Source organism: Bos grunniens, chromosome 7 (assembly GCF_055505025.1).
Source record: "Bos grunniens cultivar Pamir isolate PY7600 chromosome 7, Bosgru_T2T1.0, whole genome shotgun sequence".
Lineage (NCBI taxonomy): Eukaryota > Metazoa > Chordata > Mammalia > Artiodactyla > Bovidae > Bos > Bos grunniens.
This window is the reverse complement of record NC_141171.1, coordinates 42,544,313-42,565,365: the sequence shown is the minus strand read 5'-3', so window position 1 is coordinate 42,565,365 and position 21,053 is coordinate 42,544,313.

The window sequence follows — 21,053 nt, the reverse complement described above, 5'->3', positions numbered from 1 at the left end:
GCTATACACATTCAGTAGAAACTGCACTTCAAAATTTGAATTTTGTTGACTTTTTTCCCTGGGGTTAGTGGTGTGAGGTACAATATTCTTGTGATGCTGGGCAGCGACCACAAGCTGTAGTTCCCAGTCAGCTGCATGATCGTGAGGGTAGATGACGGATACACACAGAGCCATTCTATACTCATACGGCCGTTCTGTTTTCCACTTTCAGTACACAGTAGGGGCTTCCCTGGTGGCTCAGCGGTAAGGAATCCGTCTGCAATGCAGGAGATGTGGGTCCAGTCCCTAGGTCGGGAAGATCCCCTGGATAAGGAAATCCACTCCAGTATCCTTGCCTGGGTAGTCCATGGATAGAAGAGTGGCAGACTGCAGTCCATGGGGTTGGAAAGAGTTGGACATGACTTAGTGACTAAACAACAGCAGTGTTCAATAAACTACATGGACTATTTTATTATAAAATAGTCTTGTAAACTACATGAACTATTTTATTATAAAATAGTCTTGTGTTAGATGTTTTTGCCCAATTGTAGGCTAATGTTAGTGTTTTGAGCACATTTAAGGTAGTTTAGTCTAAGCTATGATGTTCAATGCACTAAGCATATTAAGTGCTTTTTTGACTTAGGATATTTTCTACTTACGATGGGTTTGTCAGGACGTACCCTCCACTGTAGGTCTAGGAAGATCTATTCTTTGTTAATACTTCAGTTAGGAGATAGGGATCTGTATCTATAGTCCTAAAAACTCCACATCTCCAGGGGGTAGTTTTCAAATTTGTGCTTCAATTTTATGACCTGTATGATGAGAAAATCAAATGTGTTCAGCACAATGCCAGGTCAGTGATCCATGTTAGCAGTTCTCTGAAGCTTCATAATGCAATGAAATTCTCAAAGGAACCCTCTTCCCATCTTGTGCTAAACCAGGAGGCCCTTTATAAAGATCCCACTGAAGTTTGGATTTCCCTATTTGGATATAATTTTCGTAGTCTTTCTTACTCTGCCTTGCATGTGGAGGGGAGATGGGCTTCTTGGGCTGTTATGGTCCTTCTCTGTCAGTAGGGGGCAGCAACCACCAGGAAGCCAGCGAAGTGAGCTCTTGGGTCTCCAGCTCTGTCAGCATTACTATATTAGTCCTGCAGCTTTATGACGTTCGCCTCCTGGGCACTGGGCAGCAGGGACTGGGAGCAGTGGGGTGTGGGTTTGGGTCCATACCCACGAGTTGAACCCTGGCTGTCCCCACATGGGCCTCTTGCCTTCTGGCTTGTCTTGGAATCAGCAACTGGGTGAAAGCTGGGCCAAGTCTGCTATGGGCCTGTCGTTTGAGACCACATGTTCTGCGCCTATTGAAATACTAGTGTTTCTGCTCAGAGCTCTCTTCTTTTATTTTCCTTTCTAGTGTCCTGTCCCTTTCCCTCCCTTACCTTTCCATATTACCCTCTTGGGAAATCCCATTGACTTCTCCCCCCACACTGTGCCATAGCCTGAACTAAGGGAACAAGGGGACCATTTCAGTGGTTGGCGAAAGTACATGTGGTTTATTAAGAAATATTTGGGCTTTCCAGGTGGCATTGGTGGTAAAGAACCCACCTGCCAATGCAGGATATGTAAGAAACGGAAGTTCAATTCCTGGGTTGGGAAGATCCCCTGGAGAAGAGCATGGCAACCCACTCCAGTATTCTTGCCTGGAGAATCCCATGGACAGAAGAGTCTGGTGGGCTACAGTCCATAGGATCGCAAAGAGTCAGACACGAGTAAAGCAACTTAGCACAATAAATATTTACCAGGATCTTTCAGATTGCCAAACACTGGTAGGGCTTGTTAGGAACACAGAAAATATACCATGGGTCAGACATCCAGGTAAGGAAGACAGGGGTGCACTTAGCTAATAGGTGGTGCAGGGCAGTAAAAAATAGGTCATTAAAGAGGGATGCAGTCAAGAAGGCTCTGGGAGGTTATTCGAGCTGAGGATACTCAAGTTCTGAAACAGCCTCTGGCCTTTGGCTGGAGGTGGTAGCAGGAAGACCCACCACACCCCCATGCCCCCACCTTCCAGTCCTCCTGTCCCTATGCTTCAGTCTTCTGGAATCTGGCCTGAGCTCTTCTAGCCAGGGCCTGTGTCACCCCCATGTTGGTGTTCTCAGGGCCTGGCTCATGGCATTCTTCCCCAGACGTTTGCCCCACAGGCTTGCTTATACTCCTGCTATTCTCTGCATACATTTCCACCCTGCTTAATTTATTAGACTTCTGCCTGTGGCTTGAGGCCCAGCTCATGTGGAATTTTGACCAAAGGCCTTTCTGATTTCCCAGCTTTCCAGCCAGGTCTGAATTAATCCCACCACCCAAGTTCCGCAAGACTCTTATGACTTAATGCAGGACTGGTCCAATGTCACCCCTGGGGTCTTTCCTGACTCCGTCTTACTCAGTATGTAACAGTACAATAGACATTGTGATTATATGTTACTCAATACAGTGATTCTATGTCATGTATGGTCTAAAGTGGGATACTTGAGGGAATTCCCTGCAGTCCAGTGGCTGGAACTCCATGATTCCACTGCAAGGGGCACGGGTTTCATTCCCAGTTACAGAACTAAGATCCTGAAAGCCACATGCCACCCCCCCCCCAAAAAAAAGGAGACTTGAGTGTGAAAGGGGGGAAGATGTAACCCAATACTGAGAGGCACTGACCACACTGTCCACAGAGGGCGGTCATTGACTTGCCTTTGCCAGAAGGGGCTGTGTGCACATTGCATGAGCAACTTAGCTTCTCTGGGATTTGGTGTTCCAGTCTGCAAGAAGTGGGTCTGAACTGGGTAGATAATCTCTGAGGTTATCAAAAACAATGAAATTATATGGCCAGTGAAGGAGATTGGGCCTGTCAGAGATATTTTGGTGGAGAATGTGATACAGTGAATGTGTTGGGGTCAGCATGAGAACGCAAGACTAGGGTTGATTAGGGCCTAACCCAGAGTTAGTGGAAAGATGCCGGACATTTCTGTTTTGGGTTTGAGGTGATGACTGTCCACTGTGGTCAAGGAACTTGGAATGGTGGGCAGTGGCTTCTCCTTCCCCATGTGAGGCAGGTGGTGGTTGCAGCCCAAAAGGGATGAATCAGCTTATTCATTGATATAGTTCAGAAGAGAGGGTTTAAAAATGAGTTTTTTCCCCCATTTAGGACAGAGGAACATTGTGATCTAGGATGGAATAAAGGTCAGAGCTGTGGAGTTTGGCAAGACAAGGCAAACTCTTCTTTCCTCAGCTGCTGCTTCATCTCACATGCTTTCTGTGCCATCCTGTCCCTCCTTATGATTTCCATGATAACATTAGAAGGGCAGGGTCTGCTCCATATCCAACAGGAGGGAATTCATTCTTGCCTTCTCCAGAGGTGGTGCAGGAATTCTGTGGGAGGAGTGATTGTGGAAGCTCCTGGCCTGAAAGGCTTCCTGGCTTTTAGGACTTGCTGCTATTTAGGGGGAAAATGAGAGGCCCTCACCTAACATCACCTCTCCCTCCTTCTAACCTCAGTGTTGCTGCTGTGGTTTCAGCCTCCCACTCTTGGAGAGAGAAGCCAGAAGCCCACCTGCCCCTTTACCCCTGGGTGTGTGTATGTATGCTGAGTTGCTTCAGTTGTGTTTGACTCTTTTCATTGCTATGGACCATAGCCCACCAGGCTTCTCTGTCCATGGGATTCTTTAGGCAAGAGTACTGGAGTGGGTTGTCATGCCCTCCTCCAGGGGATCTTCCTGACACAGGGATCAAACCCTTGTCTTCAGCATCTCCTGCATTGGCAGGTGGGTTCTTTCCACTAGCGCCACCTGGGAAGACCAAACTCCTGGGTGGGAGTGTGCACTCCTGCTCTCCTCCCATTTGGCCTTCTTCCAGCTGATCCTTACGCAACCCCTGCTTTCATGTTGGATAGGATTTCCCAAACTTCTAATTACAAGCTAGTGCTTCTCTCTCAAACGGTTGCACTTAGCATAGACTGTGGCTATCCAGTTGGAAGGGACCTGTCAAGAAAGGCATGAGGCCTTAGGATGGTCACCCTTAGAGAGCAAGGCTGTGTATTCACAGCACCAACAAAAACCAAACTCAAGGTTAAAATTGCAGCCAGGTATTTAGTTAACTTGTCATCTTCAGTATACTATTTATTTTTTTTCTGAATTGGTTTATATATATATATATATATATATACACACACACACATATTTTAAAGATACATGCAGAGAGACTATGACAGGTAAAAAGGCAGAATCTGAAAGATAGCAAACTGATCTGAACACATACATGGAGAGAGGTAAGAGGAAACACTGCAACTAGAGAAACCACAAGAATTGGAGAAAGTGAAAGAAGTGGAATAGAACAGAGGAAGCAAGACAAAGATATATGTGTGCACTCAGCTGGAGGGAGGGACCTCAGAGATAAGAAGAGGGCAACACCCCCAGGTGACAGAGCTGGTAGCAGATATGGTGCTCAGAGGTGCCTGGACACTAATTGAGCCAAGTCAGATTTATAGCCCTCCCTTATCTTGACTTGGCTTAAGTTTTATAGGGGTGGGACCATTCCTGGAGCTCTGTACATTTACTGCAGCCGTGTGCTGGCCAGATTTATGACTCTGATGTCAGGGAAATCACTGATAAATCTTGCCTCAGACATGCCCTGCCCTCCATTGGCTCCAGCAGTGTTTGATATCCAGTAATGGAAAAGCAGATCCTGTGAGCTGTGAAAAAGCAACATTCAACTGAGTAAATTTTAAAGATCTTACTGGCTTTATTCAATGATTCATGAATCAGGTAGTATTCTACCTAGTAGATGAAAAGGAGCTCCAAGGAGCTGTACAAATGAAAGACATTTATAGGCAGGAGGGAGCGGGAAAAGGGAAGACATACTGGCAAAAATGGACTGGTTGTAGCAAGATCACCTTCCTTAGGGGGCTGTGGAAGTTCATCGTGCAGATTACTTCACTAATGACCAGATAATTCCTGGTTGACTGGTTTAAAATTCCATTCCTGGGAGAGGCTGAAACTATAATTACATTAAACATTGAGTCCATGGGGCTTAGCATAAGTGACTACATTTTGGGCCTGTTTTCTTGCTATCCAAGGATGAATTCAAGACATAGGCAGAGCCCATGGAAGACGTAGAGGAGAGAGGCTGCCATCCCAGGAAATTCTTGAATTCTTTCTTGGAAGTAGCTATCCTATTACCGGAAGAGGACCAAGGGGGATGTTCCTTAGGACATGCCCAAGGACCTCTTGGCAGTTCTGCACCAAGAGGATTTAATTGCCTGAGGATTTGTATGCTGGAACCCAGCCAAAGCTGAACAAGCCACTTTTTAATCAAAACAGTGTTGTTTTCTTGAGTTCTTGTGGGATTTAAGAATTTTGTGCATGAAAATGTCAGTGCACTGAGAACAGAAAAAATATTCTCTTCTCACCTGTCCTTCATCTTAAACATACCTCAGTAGGGAGATATCACCCAGAGACTCTGGCCCAAAGAGGATTCTTCTAGAACCCTGGTTCCTAAAGTAGATTTGTCAGACCAGTAGCATAAATATCACCTGGAACTTGTTAGAAATGCATGTTCTCAGGCTGCAGCATTCCAGACGTACTGAATCAGAAATTCTGGGGGTGGCACCAGGACCTGCTAAACAAGCCCTCCACATGATTCTGGTGCTCACTGGAGCCTGAGAATAGGCGGGTATTGGGGTTGTGGTAAATGCATATGGGGGCCCTAAGATTGCACTTCACTTACCTTTTATTTGCCAAAATGAGTAACTTGGCCTAACTTTAAAGGCATGGGAAGTACAACTTACAATGTGCCCTGGAAGTGGGAGTTCTGGGTGTTTTAGGCCATGTGTGTGAGTGCATGCTAAGTTGCTTCAGTTGTATCCTAATCTTTGTGATATGGGCCATAGTCTGCCAGGCTCCTCTGTTCATGGGATTCTCCAGGCAAGAATACTGGAATGGGTTGCCATGCCCTCCTCCAGTGGATCTTCCCAACCCAGGGATCAAACCTGTGTCTCATGTCTACCTGCATTGGCAGGTGAATTCTTTACCACTGGCACCAACTGGGAAGCCCATTTTAGGCCATCAAGTCAAGTCAAAGTCACTCAGTCGTGTCCGACTCTTGCGACCCCATGGACTGAAGCCCACAAGGTTCATCTGTCCATGGGATTCTCCAGGCAAGAATATTGGAGTGGGTTGCCATTTCCTTCTCCAATTTTAGGCCATAGATAGTGTTAAATAGCAAAAATTCAACTGGGTAAATTTCCAAGATCTAATTGGCTTTATTGAACGATTCGTGAATCACTCAGCATCTCATCTAGCAGGCAGCAAGGGGCCCCAAGATTGGAAGAATTAATATTCTTAAAATGGTCATACTACCCAAAGCAACAAAGGTCCATCTAGTCAAAGCTGTGGTTTTTCCAGTAGTCATGTATGGATGTGAGAGTTGAACTATAAAGAAAGTTGAGCCCCAAAGAACTGATGCTTTTGAACTGGTGTTGGAGAAGACTCTTGAGAGTCCCTTGGACCGCAGGGAGATCCAACCAGTCAATCCTAAAGGAGATCAGTCCTGAATATTCATTGGAAGGACTGATGCTGAAGCTGAAGCTTTAATACTTTGGCCACTGGATGGAAAGAACTGATTCATTGGAAAAGAGCCTGATGCTGGGAAAGATTGAAGGTGGGAGGAGAAGGGGATGACAGAGGATGAGATGGTTGGATGGCATCACTGACGTGATGGACATGAGTTTGAGTAAGCTCCAGGAGTTGGTGATGGACAGGGAGGCCTGGTGTGCTGCAGTCCATGGGGTTGAAAAGAGTCAGATATGACCGAGTGACCGAACTGACCCAAAGCAATCTACAAATTTGATGTGATCTTTGTCAAATTACCCATGACATTTTTCACAGAACTAGAACAAATCCTAAAACTTATATGGAACCATAAAAGACCCAGAATTTCCAATAGAATCCTGAAGAAAAAGAACAAAATAGGAGGCATAACCCTCCCAGACTTCAGATAATACAACAAAGTTACAGTAATCAAAACAATGTGGTATTGGGATTTCCCTTGTGGTTCAGTGGTTAAGAATCCACCTGCCAATGCAGGGGACATGGGTTTGATTCCTAGTCTGGGAAGATCCCACATGGCTCGGAGCAACTAAGTCCATGCACCACAACCACTGATGTCTGCACACCTAGACCCTGTGCTCTGCAACAAGAGAAGCCACTGCAACGAGAAACCTGTGTGCTGCAATGAAGAGTAGCCCCTGCTCACTGCAACTAGAGAAGGCCTGCATGCAGCAATATAGATCCAGCACAGCCAAAAATAATAAATAGATAAATAAAAATTTAAAAACAACAATGTGGTATTGACATAAGAGCAGACATATGGATCAATGAAACAGGACAGAGAGCCCATAAATAACCCCACACATCTATGGATAATTAATCTTTGACAAAGAAGGCAAGAATATACAATGGAGAAAAGACTGTCTCTTTAGCAAGTGGTGTTGGGAAAGCTGGACAGTGGGATGCAAATCAATGAAGTTAGAGCATACTATCACACCATACCCAAAAGTAACACAAAATGGCTTAAAGAATTAAATAAAAGACACAACACCATAAAACTAGAAGAGAACATAGATAAAACATTCTCTAGACATAAATTGTAGCAATGTTTTCTTAGGTCAGTCTCCCAAGGCAATAGAAATAAAAGCAAAAAATAAACAAATGGGACCTAATAAAGGAAAGGAAGTCATAAATAAAAGGAAAAGTCAACCTATGGACTAGGAGAAAATATTTGCAAACGATGAGATTGACAAGGGCTTAATTTCCAAAATATACAAATAACTCACACAACTCAACAGCAGCAACAACAACAACAACAAATGCAAGCAAAAAATAGAACAACTAAGTATATATCCCTTCTCCAGGGGAACTTCCCAACCCAGGAGTTGAACTGGGGTCTCCTGCATTGCAGGCAGATTCTTTACCAGCTGAGCTACCAGGGAATCCCAAAGAAGATATACAGATGACCAATAGGCACATGAAAAGATGCTTAACATTGCTAATTCTTAAAAAAAAAAAAGAAAAAAGGCAAATCAAAACTATGAGTTACCACCTAACACTAGCCAGAATGGCCATTATTAAAAAGTCTATAAGTAACAAATGCTGGAGAGTGTGTGGAGAAAAAGGAACCTTCCTACACTGTTGGTGGGAATGTAAATGGGTTCAGCCACTATGGAATGCAGTATGGCGATTCCTCAAAAAACTAAAAATAGAGTTATATCATTCATCAGTCCCACTCCTGGGCATATACCCAGATAAAACTATAATTCAAAAAGATACATGCACCACTATGTTCACAGTAGTAGTATTTACAGTAACCAAGACATGGAAACAACGTAAGTGTCCACTGACAGATGAATGGATAAAGAAGACGTGGTGTGTGTGTATATATATGTATATATAATGGAATACTACTTAGCTATAAAAAATGTTTTAAATAATGCCACTTGCAGCAACCTAGAGATTAATTACACTAAGTGAAGTCAGTCAGAAAGACAGATACCATATGATATCATTTACATGTGGAATCATGGGACAAATGAACTTATTGACGAAGCAGAAACAGGTTCACAGACATACAAAACAGACTTGTGATTTCCAAGGGGGAGGGGAGGAGGGGAAGGGATGGCTTAGGAATTTGGGATTAGCAGGTACAAACTATTATACATGCATGTATTACTGAATCACTTTGCAGTATGCCAGAAACATAACACAACATTGTAAGTCAACTATAAATGAAATACATTTTAAAAATATTAAAGTATGAAGGAGAAATCAAAAGCTTCTCAGACAAGCAAAAGCTGAGAGAATTCTGCACCACCAAACCAGCTCTCCAACAAATACTAAAGGATATTCTCTAGACAGGAAACACAAAAATGGTGTATAAATTCGAACCCCAAACAATAAAGTAAATGGCAACGGGATCATACTTATCAGTAATTACCTTAAACGTAAATGGGTTGAATGCCCCAACCAAAAGACAAAGACTGGCTGAATGGATACAAAAACAAGACCCCTACATATGTTGTCTACAGGAGACCCACCTCAAAACAGGGGACACATACAGACTGAAAGTGAAGGGCTGGAAAAAGATTTTCCATGCAAATAGGGACCAAAAGAAAGCAGGAGTAGCAATACTCATATCAGATAAAATAGACTTTAAAACAAAGGCTGTGAAAAGAGACAAAGAAGGTCACTACATAATGATCAAAGGATCAATCCAAGAAGAAGATATAAGAATTATAAATATATATGCACCCAACACGGGAGCACCGCAGTATGTAAGACAAATGCTAACAAGTATGAAAGGAGAAATTAACAATAACACAATAATAGTGGGAGACTTTAATACCCCACTCACACCTATGGATAGATCAACTAAACAGAAAATTAACAAGGAAACACAAACTTTAAATGATACAATAGACCAGTTAGACCTAATTGATATCTATAGGACATTTCATCCCAAAACAATGAATTTCACCTTTTTCTCAAGCGCACATGGAACCTTCTCCAGGATAGATCACATCCTGGGCCATAAAGCTAGCCTTGGTAAATTCAAAAAAATAGAAATCATTCCAAGCATCTTTTCTGACCACAATGCAGTAAGATTAGATCTCAATTACAGGAGAAAAACTATTAAAAATTCCAACATATGGAGGCTGAACAACACGCTGCTGAATAACCAACAAATCACAGAAGAAATCAAAAAAGAAATCAAAATTTGCATAGAAACGAATGAAAATGAAAACACAACAACCCAAAACCTGTGGGACACAGTAAAAGCAGTCCTAAGGGGAAAGTTCATAGCAATACAGGCACACCTCAAGAAACAAGAAAAAAGTCAAATAAATAACCTAACTCTACACCTAAAGCAACTAGAAAAGGAAGAAATGAAGAACCCCAGGGTTAGTAGAAGGAAAGAAATCTTAAAAATTAAAGCAGAAATAAATGCAAAAGAAACAAAAGAGACCATAGCAAAAATCAACAAAGCCAAAAGCTGGTTCTTTGAAAGGATAAATAAAACTGACAAACCATTAGCCAGACTCATCAAGAAACAAAGGGAGAAAAATCAAATCAATAAAATTAGAAACGAAAATGGAGAGATCACAACAGACAACACAGAAATACAAAGGATCATAAGAGACTATTATCAACAATTATATGCCAATAAAATGGACAACGAGGAAGAAATGGACAAATTCTTACAAAAGTACAACTTTCCAAAACTCGACCAGGAAGAAATAGAAAACCTTAACAGACCCATCACAAGCACGGAAATTGAAACTGTAATCAAAAATCTTCCAGCAAACAAAAGCCCAGGTCCAGACGGCTTCACAGCTGAATTCTACCAAAAATTTAGAGAAGAGCTAACACCTATCCTGCTCAAACTCTTCCAGAAAATTGCAGAGGCAGGTAAACTTCAAAACTCATTCTATGAGGCCACCATCACCCTAATACCAAAACCTGACAAAGATGCCACAAAAAAAAGAAAACTACAGGCCAATATCACTGATGAACATAGATGCAAAAATCCTTAACCAAATTCTAGCAATCAGAATCCAACAACACATTAAAAAGATCATACACCATGACCAAGTGGGCTTTATCCCAGGGATGCAAGGATTCTTCAATATCCACAAATCAATCAATGTAATACACCACATTAACAAATTGAAAAATAAAAACCATATGATTATCTCAATAGATGCAGAGAAAGCCTTTGACAAAATTCAACACCCATTTATGATAAAAACTCTCCAGAAAGCAGGAATAGAAGGAACATACCTCAACATAATAAAAGCTATATATGACAAACCCACAGCAAACATTATCCTCAATGGTGAAAAATTGAAAGCATTTCCTCTAAAGTCAGGAACAAGACAAGGGTGCCCACTTTCACCATTACTATTCAACATAGTTTTGGAAGTTTTGGCCACAGCAATCAGAGCAGAAAAAGAAATAAAAGGAATCCAAATTGGAAAAGAAGAAGTAAAACTCTCACTATTTGCAGATGACATGATCCTCTACATAGAAAACCCTAAAGACTCCACCAGAAAATTACTAGAACTAATCAATGATTATAGTAAAGTTGCAGGATATAAAATCAACACACAGAAATCCCTTGCATTCCTATACACTAATAATGAGAAAACAGAAAGAGAAATTAAGGAAACAATTCCATTCACCATTGCAACGAAAAGAATAAAATACTTAGGAATATATCTACCTAAAGAAACTAAAGACCTATATATAGAAAACTATAAAACACTGGTGAAAGAAATCAAAGAGGACACTAATAGATGGAGAAATATACCATGTTCATGGATTGGAAGAATCAATATAGTGAAAATGAGTATACTACCCAAAGCAATTTATAGATTCAATGCAATCCCTATCAAGCTACCAACAGTATTCTTCACAGAGCTAGAACAAATAATTTCACAATTTGTATGGAAATACAAAAAACCTCGAATAGCCAAAGCGATCTTGAGAAAGAAAAATGGAACTGGAGGAATCAACCTACCTGACTTCAGGCTCTACTACAAAGCCACAGTTATCAAGACAGTATGGTACTGGCACAAAGACAGAAATATAGATCAATGGAACAAAATAGAAAGCCCAGAGATAAATCCACGCACATATGGACACCTTATCTTTGACAAAGGAGGCAAGAATATACAGTGGATTAAAGACAATCTCTTTAACAAGTGATGCTGGGAAATCTGGTCAACCACTTGTAAAAGAATGAAACTAGAACACTTTCTAACACCATATACAAAAATAAACTCACAATGGATTAAAGATCTAAACGTAAGACCAGAAACTATAAAACTCCTAGAGGAGAACATAGGCAAAACACTCTCTGACATACATCACAGCAGGATCCTCTATGACCCACCTCCCAGAATATTGGAAATAAAAGCAAAAATAAACAAATGGGACTTAATTAAACTTAAAAGCTTCTGCACATCAAAGGAAACTATTAGCAAGGTGAAAAGACAGTCTTCAGAATGGGAGAGAATAATAGCAAATGAAGCAACTGACAAACAACTAATCTCAAAAATATACAAGCAACTCCTACAGCTCAACTCCAGAAAAATAAATGACCCAATCAAAAAATGGGCCAAAGATCTAAATAGACATTTCTCCAAAGAAGACATACAGATGGCTAACAAACACATGAAAAGATGCTCAACATCACTCATTATCAGAGAAATGCAAATCAAAACCACTATGAGGTACCATTTCACACCAGTCAGAATGGCTGCGATCCAAAAGTCTACAAATAATAAATGCTGGAGAGGGTGTGGAGAAAAGGGAACCCTCTTACACTGTTGGTGGGAATGCAAACTAGTACAGCCACTATAGAGAACAGTGTGGAGATTCCTTAAAAAACTGGAAATAGAACTGCCTTATGATCCAGCAATCCCACTGCTGGGCATACACACTGAGGAAACCAGAAGGGAAAGAGACACGTGTACCCCAATGTTCATCGCAGCACTGTTTATGATAGCCAGGACATGGAAGCAACCTAGATGTCCATCAGCAGATGAATGGATAAGAAAGCTGTGGTACATATACACAATGGAGTATTATTCAGCCATTAAAAAGAATACATTTGAGTCAGTTCTAATGAGGTGGATGAAACTGGAGCCTATTGTACAGAGTGAAGTAAGCCAGAAGGAAAAACATAAATACAGTATACTAACGCATATATATGGAGTTTAGAGAGATGGTAACGATAACCCTGTATACGGGGCAGCGGGGGAGACACTGATGTATAGAACAGTCTTATGGACTCTGTGGGAGAGGGAGAGGGTGGGAGGATTTGGGAGAATGGCATTGAAACATGTGAAATGTCATGAAAAAAAAAATTAAAAAAAGAACAGAGCTCCATGGGGGCCCAGGGCCCAGTCCATCATGTGTTCTCAGGAAGTAGGGGACAAGCTAACCCTAGTGTGCCCAAGACAGTCCTGGAAGCACTGGAAGTCCCACGTCCCAGAAATAGCCCAGTCCTGGGCAAACCAGGACTATTTGTCCCCCTGTTAGTGTGGTAGTGAATGAATAAATGCCCAAGTCACTCAACATACTTATTGTAAGACTCAGTGAACTGAGCCCATGCTCGTCCCTCTGCAGGGCATTTCTGTAACAGGAGGGGAAGGGGCAGGTTTGTGGTAAATGGATTCATTTCTACAGAGCCCAGCATCTCTTCCAAACAGCCCCACCACTCAACATTGCAAAAGGATGAGTCTTCCCTGTTGAATGAGCATTAAGTCCATTAGGCACCTTTCCTTGGCCCTTGTTTATCTTCCTGGCTATCTCTTCTGGCAAGTAGCTACACTGTTTACAAGGTATCTGTTGACATCTGCCTTATCTTCCTGGATTTGCCCTGGGTCTCCCTGGGTCTGCTGCCCTCCAAAAGGATGAGCCCTTTAGCCCCACAGTTGAATTCTTTTCTAAGTCAAAACGTCCATGCTAGAGCTTTGGTGTTCCCTGGACTTCCCTGGTGGCTCAGATGGTAAAGCATCTGCCTACAATGTGGGAGACCCAGGTTTGATCCCTGGGTCAGGAAGATCCCCTGGAGAAGGAAATGGCAACTTACTCCAGTACTCTTGCCTGGAAAATCCAGGAAAATCCCATGGAAAATCCCAGGAGTGTGGTAGGCTACAGTCCATGGGGTCGCAAAGAGTTGGACATGACTGAGCGACTTCACTTTCACTTTCACACAGACTCCAGCCCCAGGCCCTCAGAACAGAAGGGTTGCAGCCTGGCCCTCAGACCCTCAGGCGGCTTGGACCCATCTGTTTTCCAGTTCTAGGTGAAATCAAGCTGAGAAGGAATTGGGCTTCATTTGACCTGAGATGTGAAAAGATGTTAAAAGATGTAAAAGATGTCAAAAGATGTCAAAGCCAGCCTAAGTGACATCTGGCTGGCTCCTCCATCCCACCTCCTCCCCATCCTGGCCAAACAAGCTGAAATACCTCCACCTCACTTTGGTGGGCTTTCAGGGACGCCGTCTCTCCTGAAGCTTCTGGGAAATGTGACCCCATAGATGCCACAAAGACAGACACATCTAGCTTGAATCCCAGCTCACATTTAACTGGGTGATTTCAGTCATCAAAATACAGGAAAATGGATGCTGGGGCTTCTGATGGGACTGAGTCCCTGGGAGCTGCCTTACAGAATGGACACAGTGACAACCAGAGAAAAATTGGTTGATGCTGAGTGCTCCAGGAGGGCTCCTGAGTCAGGGTGTGATTGTCTCCACACTTGAGAAAGAGTTTTCAGCTCCTGTTACAGCCATTCCAGAAACCTCGGTTGTCATGGAGGAGCCCATGCTGGGAACCACTGAGCCCTAAGTGTCATTCCCAACACCTCTGAGCCCACTGACCAAGCCATGGGAGCAAGTAGTGTTGAGAGTTGAACAATAAAGAAGATTGAACACCAAAGAATTGATGCTTTGGAATTGTGGTGCTGTTGAAGACTCTTGAGTATCCCCTGGAGAGCAAACCAGTCAATTCTAAAAGAAATCAACCCTGAATATTCGCTGGAAGAACTGATGCTAAAGCTGAAGTTCCAATACTTTGGCCACCTGATGCAGAGAGTCGACTCATTGGAAAAGACCCTGATGCTGGGAAAGACTGAGGGCGAGAGGAGAAAGGGGCAACAGAGGATCAGATGGTTGAATGGCATCAGGAACTCAATGGACATGAATCTGAACAAACTCTGGGAGATAGTAAAGGACAGGGAAGCCTGGTGTGCTCCAGTCCATGGGAGTCCAAAGAGTTGGACATGACTTAGCAACTGAACAACAAAAACATACTTCAATTAAAAAAAATAAACAAACAAAAGCAAACAGATCCCCTTGACTGGCATCCCTCAGCCAGGGAAGGCTGCCTAGTCCTAGGCATAAAGCTTCAGGATAGTATTGTTAATAGAATAGCTCAGATATGGTGGTGAGTCCCAAAGCAGGGTTCAGAGGGTTCTTGCAAATTCAGAGGCACCCTGGTTAGCTTGTCAGTAACCTTCTGCATTTGCTGTTTTACAAAGCACGTATATAGCCGTATGTCTTATGATACCATCAGAGACAAGTAGAGAAGGTGTTTTCTCCCCTGGGAATGGCCTTCACCACTCACCTGGCTGGTGTAGTCCCACTCATTTATCTTGCAAGACGCAGGGCAAATGGTTTTCCTTCTCTGCAGACTTCTCCAACTGAACTCCTCCAAAGTGCTCCCACCATCCCTTCTGCCATATGCTATGCCTGAAACATTATGTCTTATCATGTCTGTCTCTCCTCTGGGCAAAGCCGTTTGTCACCCATCACTGGATCCTCAGGACTGCTGCAGTATCTTCCACCTAGAAGGTGTTCTGGAAGCACCGAGTGAGAAAGTGGGAGAAGACAGAGATCAATTTATTAAGAAAAAACTGCAGAGGCATTTATTTTAAGTGGGGCATTTATGAGGCAGTTAGGGAAACACTAATTAGGCCAAATTAGTGGGTGGTCTTCAGGGTCCAAACATTGCATTGGGGATGTTAAGTGGCTTTAGTGTGGTCTATGTCTCTGAGGTTGTCATTTCCAAGGATCAAGTGGGGGAAAGTATTAACACACTGTGAAATAAAATTTGTATTTTATGGCTCCTGTCACTGTGCATTGTGTATCTGACTTATACATCAACCAAACTCTCCCATCCACAGAAATACCTGCTCAACCCTAAAGAGCAACCATTCTCTTAGCATCAACAAGACAACTACTTAAAAGATAAACTACCAGGCTTCCTTGGTGGCTCAGTGTTAGAGAATCTGCCTGCCAATGAAGGAGACACAGGTTTGATCCTCTGTCTGGGAAGCTTCTACTCACCACGGAGCAACTAAGCCCATGAGCCACAATTATTGAGCCTGTGCTCTAGAGCCCGGGAGCCACGACTACTGAGCCAGTGTGTCACAACTCCTGAAGCCCTCACATCCTAGAGCCTGTGCTCCACAACAAGAAAAGCCACTGCAATGAGAAATTGGTGCACCACAACTAGAGAGTAGCCCCTGCTTGCTGCAACTCTTGCCTGGAAAATCCCATGGACGGAGGAACCTGGAAGGCTGCGGTCCACGGGGTCGCTGAGGGTCGGACATGACTGAGCGACTTCGCTTTCACTTTTCACTTTCATGCATTGGAGAAGGAGGTGGCAACCCACTCCAGTGTTCTTGCCTGGAGAATCCCAGGGACAGGGGAGCCTGGTGGGCTGCCGTCTATGGGGTCGCATGGAGTTGGACACAGCTGAAGTGACTTAGCAGTAGCTGCAACTAGAGAAAGGCCCATGAAGCAACAAAGACCCAGCATAGCAAAAAAAAAAAAAAAAAAAAAAACCTAAATATTATTTTTTAAAAAAGACTAACTTGTCGATTTTGTAAGGGGTCACATGGCCCACTACTTTATACTTGTGGATTTGAATTGTGTAAATTGTCAGTAATACATCATTTGATGTACAGCCCTGTCTCAAAAAACTTAAATAAATGTGCTTTGACTTCTATTGGGCAGAACAGTTCTTGGAACTTTTTGAGATGCTGTTGCTACATTCTTTTGTAGATTGATTAACTTTTTGTCAACAACAGAGATTCTGACTTAGTAGATCTGGAGCCAGGGTCCCTGAGCATCTGTGCACACTTGGAGGAGTGAGTCCTACATCCTCTCCAGAACCCCACTGCAATGTGTGCAACAAAACTGCTGCTAGCGAGGTACTTACACCTAACTGTACTGCATGGTTTATGTTATTTAAAAGACCCAGATCTGGGAAATATATTTGTGGATAAAGAATACCATTTCAGAGAGTCCCTTGGACAGTAAGGAGATCAAACCAGTGAATCCTAAAGGAAATCCGGTCCTGAATATTCTTTGGAAGGACTGATGCTGAAGCTGAAGCTCCAATACTTTGGCCACCTCATGCGAAGAGCCAACTCATTGGAAAAGACCCTGATGCTTTTCAGGGCGAGGTTGAGGGCAGGAGGAGAAGAGGGTGACAGAGGATGAGATGGTTGGATGGCATCATTAACTCAATGGACATCCTTGACTCAAACGTAAGTTTGAGCAAACTCCAGGAGACAGTGAAGGACAGGGAAGGCTGGCATGCTGCAGTCCATGGGGTCACAAAGAGTCAGACACAACTGAGCAACTGAACAACAATAAACAAAAGATGTTGTGGCCACAAAGCCATCAGCTAGCACAGTTGCCCCAAAGATGCACACTGAAGGGAACTGGAGAAAAACAGGATAATGACCCCAGATAGTTAAGGTGCATATCAAAGGAATAATTTCAATGAGCCCAGGCTCTTGCATCTTCCCATACATAGAAAAGCAGTAAAATCATTAACTTGAGATGTCTGTATTTTTGCCATTAGCAGTAATTTTTGGATTTCAACCTACATTTTTTTTCCCCCCAGCAAAAACTCCTATGTATCCTGGCTCCTTTCTTACCTCTTTGGAACAGCTCCTCAGAGGTATCTGAGGGGCTATATCTTGAACTTAAAGTCTTCAGTAAGTCTACTGAATAAATCATAATTCTCAGCTTTTAGGTTGTGCATTTTTTTCAGTTGACATTGATTTTGGTTTTTGTGATATTGTGATATCTATCTATCTATCTATCTACCTATACATTGGTCTTCCTCCTATTCCTGGCACAGAGCTCCTAAAGCTCTTGGAATTTCCTAAATGATATGAACTATAAAGGTGTCTTTTGTTATATTGATAAGGTGACTCTTGGAAAGCCCCTAGGTAACCTAAGGCTGGAGACTGTTTGCCCGGGTAACCAACCATGTGATTAGAGAATTGGAAATTTTGGTCCACACGGCACCCCCCCCCCCCCCCCCCCCCCGCCCCACACCAAACCTATGAGAAAGTGTCTGGAGATTGAGTTCAAGGGTCTGGAGATTGAATTCAACCATCAGTGGCCAACCATGCCTATGTAATGAAGCTTCCATAAAAAGCAAACAATGTTTGGAGAACTTCCAAGTTGGTGGACATGTGGAGTTTGGGAGAGAATGAAGATTCCAGAGAGCATGGGAGCTCTGCACCCCTTCCCACATGTCTTGTCCCATGCATCTCTTCCATATGACATTTCCTGAATTACATCCTTTTCTGATCCAGTACATAAAGTATTTATCTGAGTTCTGTGAGCTACTCTAACAAACTAATTGAGCCCAAGGAGGACCATGGAAACCCATCTACAGCTGGTAGTTCAAAAGCATGGGTGACAACCTGGACTTAGGATTGGTGTCTGAAGAGGAGGTGAGGGCAGTTTTGTAGGACTGAGCCCTTAACCTGTGGGATCTGATGCTATCTTCAGGTCGATAGTGTCAGAACTGAGTTAATTCCTTAGTGGTATTGAAGAAAATACATTTCAGAGGTATGTTCTTCTAGTAATTCTATTTTGATTTAGAAGCCTAAAATATTGCAAAACAAATTGATATACTAATAAAATTCTTAGAACCATATTGAGTCATTAAATAAGTAAAAAACCAATTTCTTGAACATATAGTAATGTACTGTTATTAAGATCTCTATCCTGGAAGACTTTTAATGTTAATTCAGACTTGTACAGAACTTGGAGTCCTTATACTCTTACCCATATATCAAGAAAAAGCTGGACAAACTGAAAATCAGTGTCTCTTCTTAGACTCGTCAGAGAAAATTTCCAACCTGGAATCTGGAGAGACAGGCAAACAGAGAACATAGCCAAGATCTGTTAATCTAGAAGGCACTGAAGCCATATCCTGGTAGGAATACTTATATGATCATTTTGACGAATTGCTGGAATTTGAGTGTGGATCAGTATGAGACTGAGAAACTCCTGGGGTCACAATCTTAGGTGACCCCTTACTCTTGCAGGTGTCACCTCCAGAAATCCCAAGAGGTTTGCCCAGGGAATTCTACATAACAGGCTACTATATAGGGAAAAGACTTTACCAGAGTTTCTTCCACCAGGGGGTGTTTTGCAGAAAGTTTTCACTTTTGTCTCAGGTTCGAAGGATTTGTTAACAAAATAAGCCACTCATTATATACAAATAAACAATACCAATATTTATTAAAAATTACTTATCTTACTTTCAATGCACTAACATTAAAAGAAAAGAGAAATAGAAACAGCAGAGGACACATCACCAAATTGGGTTTTGACCAACATCAGGACTTAAGCGGTGGTGGAAAGTCCAGTGACACAGTACATCTGGAGTCTCAGTTGGGAAAAGGTCCCAGGCAGTGTTTCCACTCCATGAGTGAGACTTCAAAGATTGCAGTTCAAGGTTCCTGTTTATAATCCCTGGATGCAAGCAAGCTACATTACTCTGTGAGCAAATTGGAGCTCTGGTTTCATGTTAATATTGTTTGTTTTGTTGTGGAAAACTTGGAATGTTGTTAAACTTGGACTTTGGTTGGCCAGACACCCTCCAGGGGCTCAACAATCTCAAAGTTCCTCCCCCATCTTATCTAAGGTACTGCAAGGCTTGCCCTCACAGCAGGCAGTCACTCACAGTCATTCACAGGGCAGTGTCCAGGCAGGTTAAAAGCAAGGTCAGAGGCCTGCTCTGCTTTGTCTCTGAAGCCTAAACAAGACTATTTAATTTCCCTAACAGAGGAAAGGGCATTTTTCCCACCCCAGCCCTGTGTAGTTTTCCTAATTCACCTAAGGAGGGAGGGTTTTGAAGCTTTAAAAGAAATGTTTGTAAAGACCACAGGCTCACTAAAAGACTAAAACTTGATTGGAAGATTACAGAATGCTTCTCCTTCTCACACCTTGCAACGACACCAATGTGGCTCTAATGTACTAATCATGAATTACAGTTGAGAGAACTACAAGACAAAGGCTCTCTCTCTCTGAGGAGGAATACTTAGGGAAGCTCAAACTAACAAAGGTTACAAAATCAAGGAAACTAGTGGAATTTGAAGTCTCTAGTACCTATAAATTTAGAATGCATTAAACAAAACCCAACTCCAAAGCCCAAATTCTAGTCAGGTTAATATAAATTCTCATATTAAAAGATTTACCTCAGTTCCTATTCCTAGGTAAAGCATTTTAAGATTTCTACAAAAATATTACACATTCATGCAAAAAGAGAAAAATGTAGTCTAAAGGGGTAAAGTGAACATCAAAACCTGATCTATACATTGAAATTATCAGAGAATTTAAAGTAACAGTTATTAACATGTTAAGGGTTCTCATGCAAAAGGTAGACATCATGCAGGAACAGATGAATCACTCAGAAAAAAGAGCGGAACTTAAGAAAGGATAAAAAAGAAAGGCTAGATGAAACAGAAAATATAGCAGAAGGAATAAAAAGGGAAAATGATGAAACAGAAATGAAGATGGCTCATCAGTAGTCTTGACAGGGTTAAGGAAATATGATCTTGAAGAAAGATCATTAGGAACTTCCCAAATTGAAATGCAACAGGGAAAAAGAATTGGAAAATATACCCAACACCAAAGAACTGTGGGACAATTTCAAAGCATTTAATATATGCATATTTGGAATACCAGAAGAAAGAGAAGAAAAATAGACCAGAACAAAATAAGTATTTGAAGTAGTAATGATGAAAAATGTTCCGAAGTTAATGGCAGACCTTAAGTCATAAGGCCAAGGATCTTAGAGAACATTAAGCAGAGTAAATACCAAAAGTAAGTACACTTAGGCATCATATTCAAACTGCAGAAATCAAAGAGGAGAAAATCTTGAAAGAAGTCAGGAAAAAAGAAAACAAAAGCCATACCAACCTACCTTGACTATAGCGAAACAAGGTAAAGAATTACAGCAGACTTCTCATCAGAAAGCATGCAAACAAGAGTGAAGTGAAATATTTAAAGTGGTGAAAGAAAAAAAAAACACACTAGAATTCTATATCAACAGAATTATTTTTAAAAAGTGAAGGACAGATGAAGACTTTCTCAGACAACTGAAAACTGAGAGGATTCACTAACAGACATGTTAAAAGCATTTTCTTGAGGTAG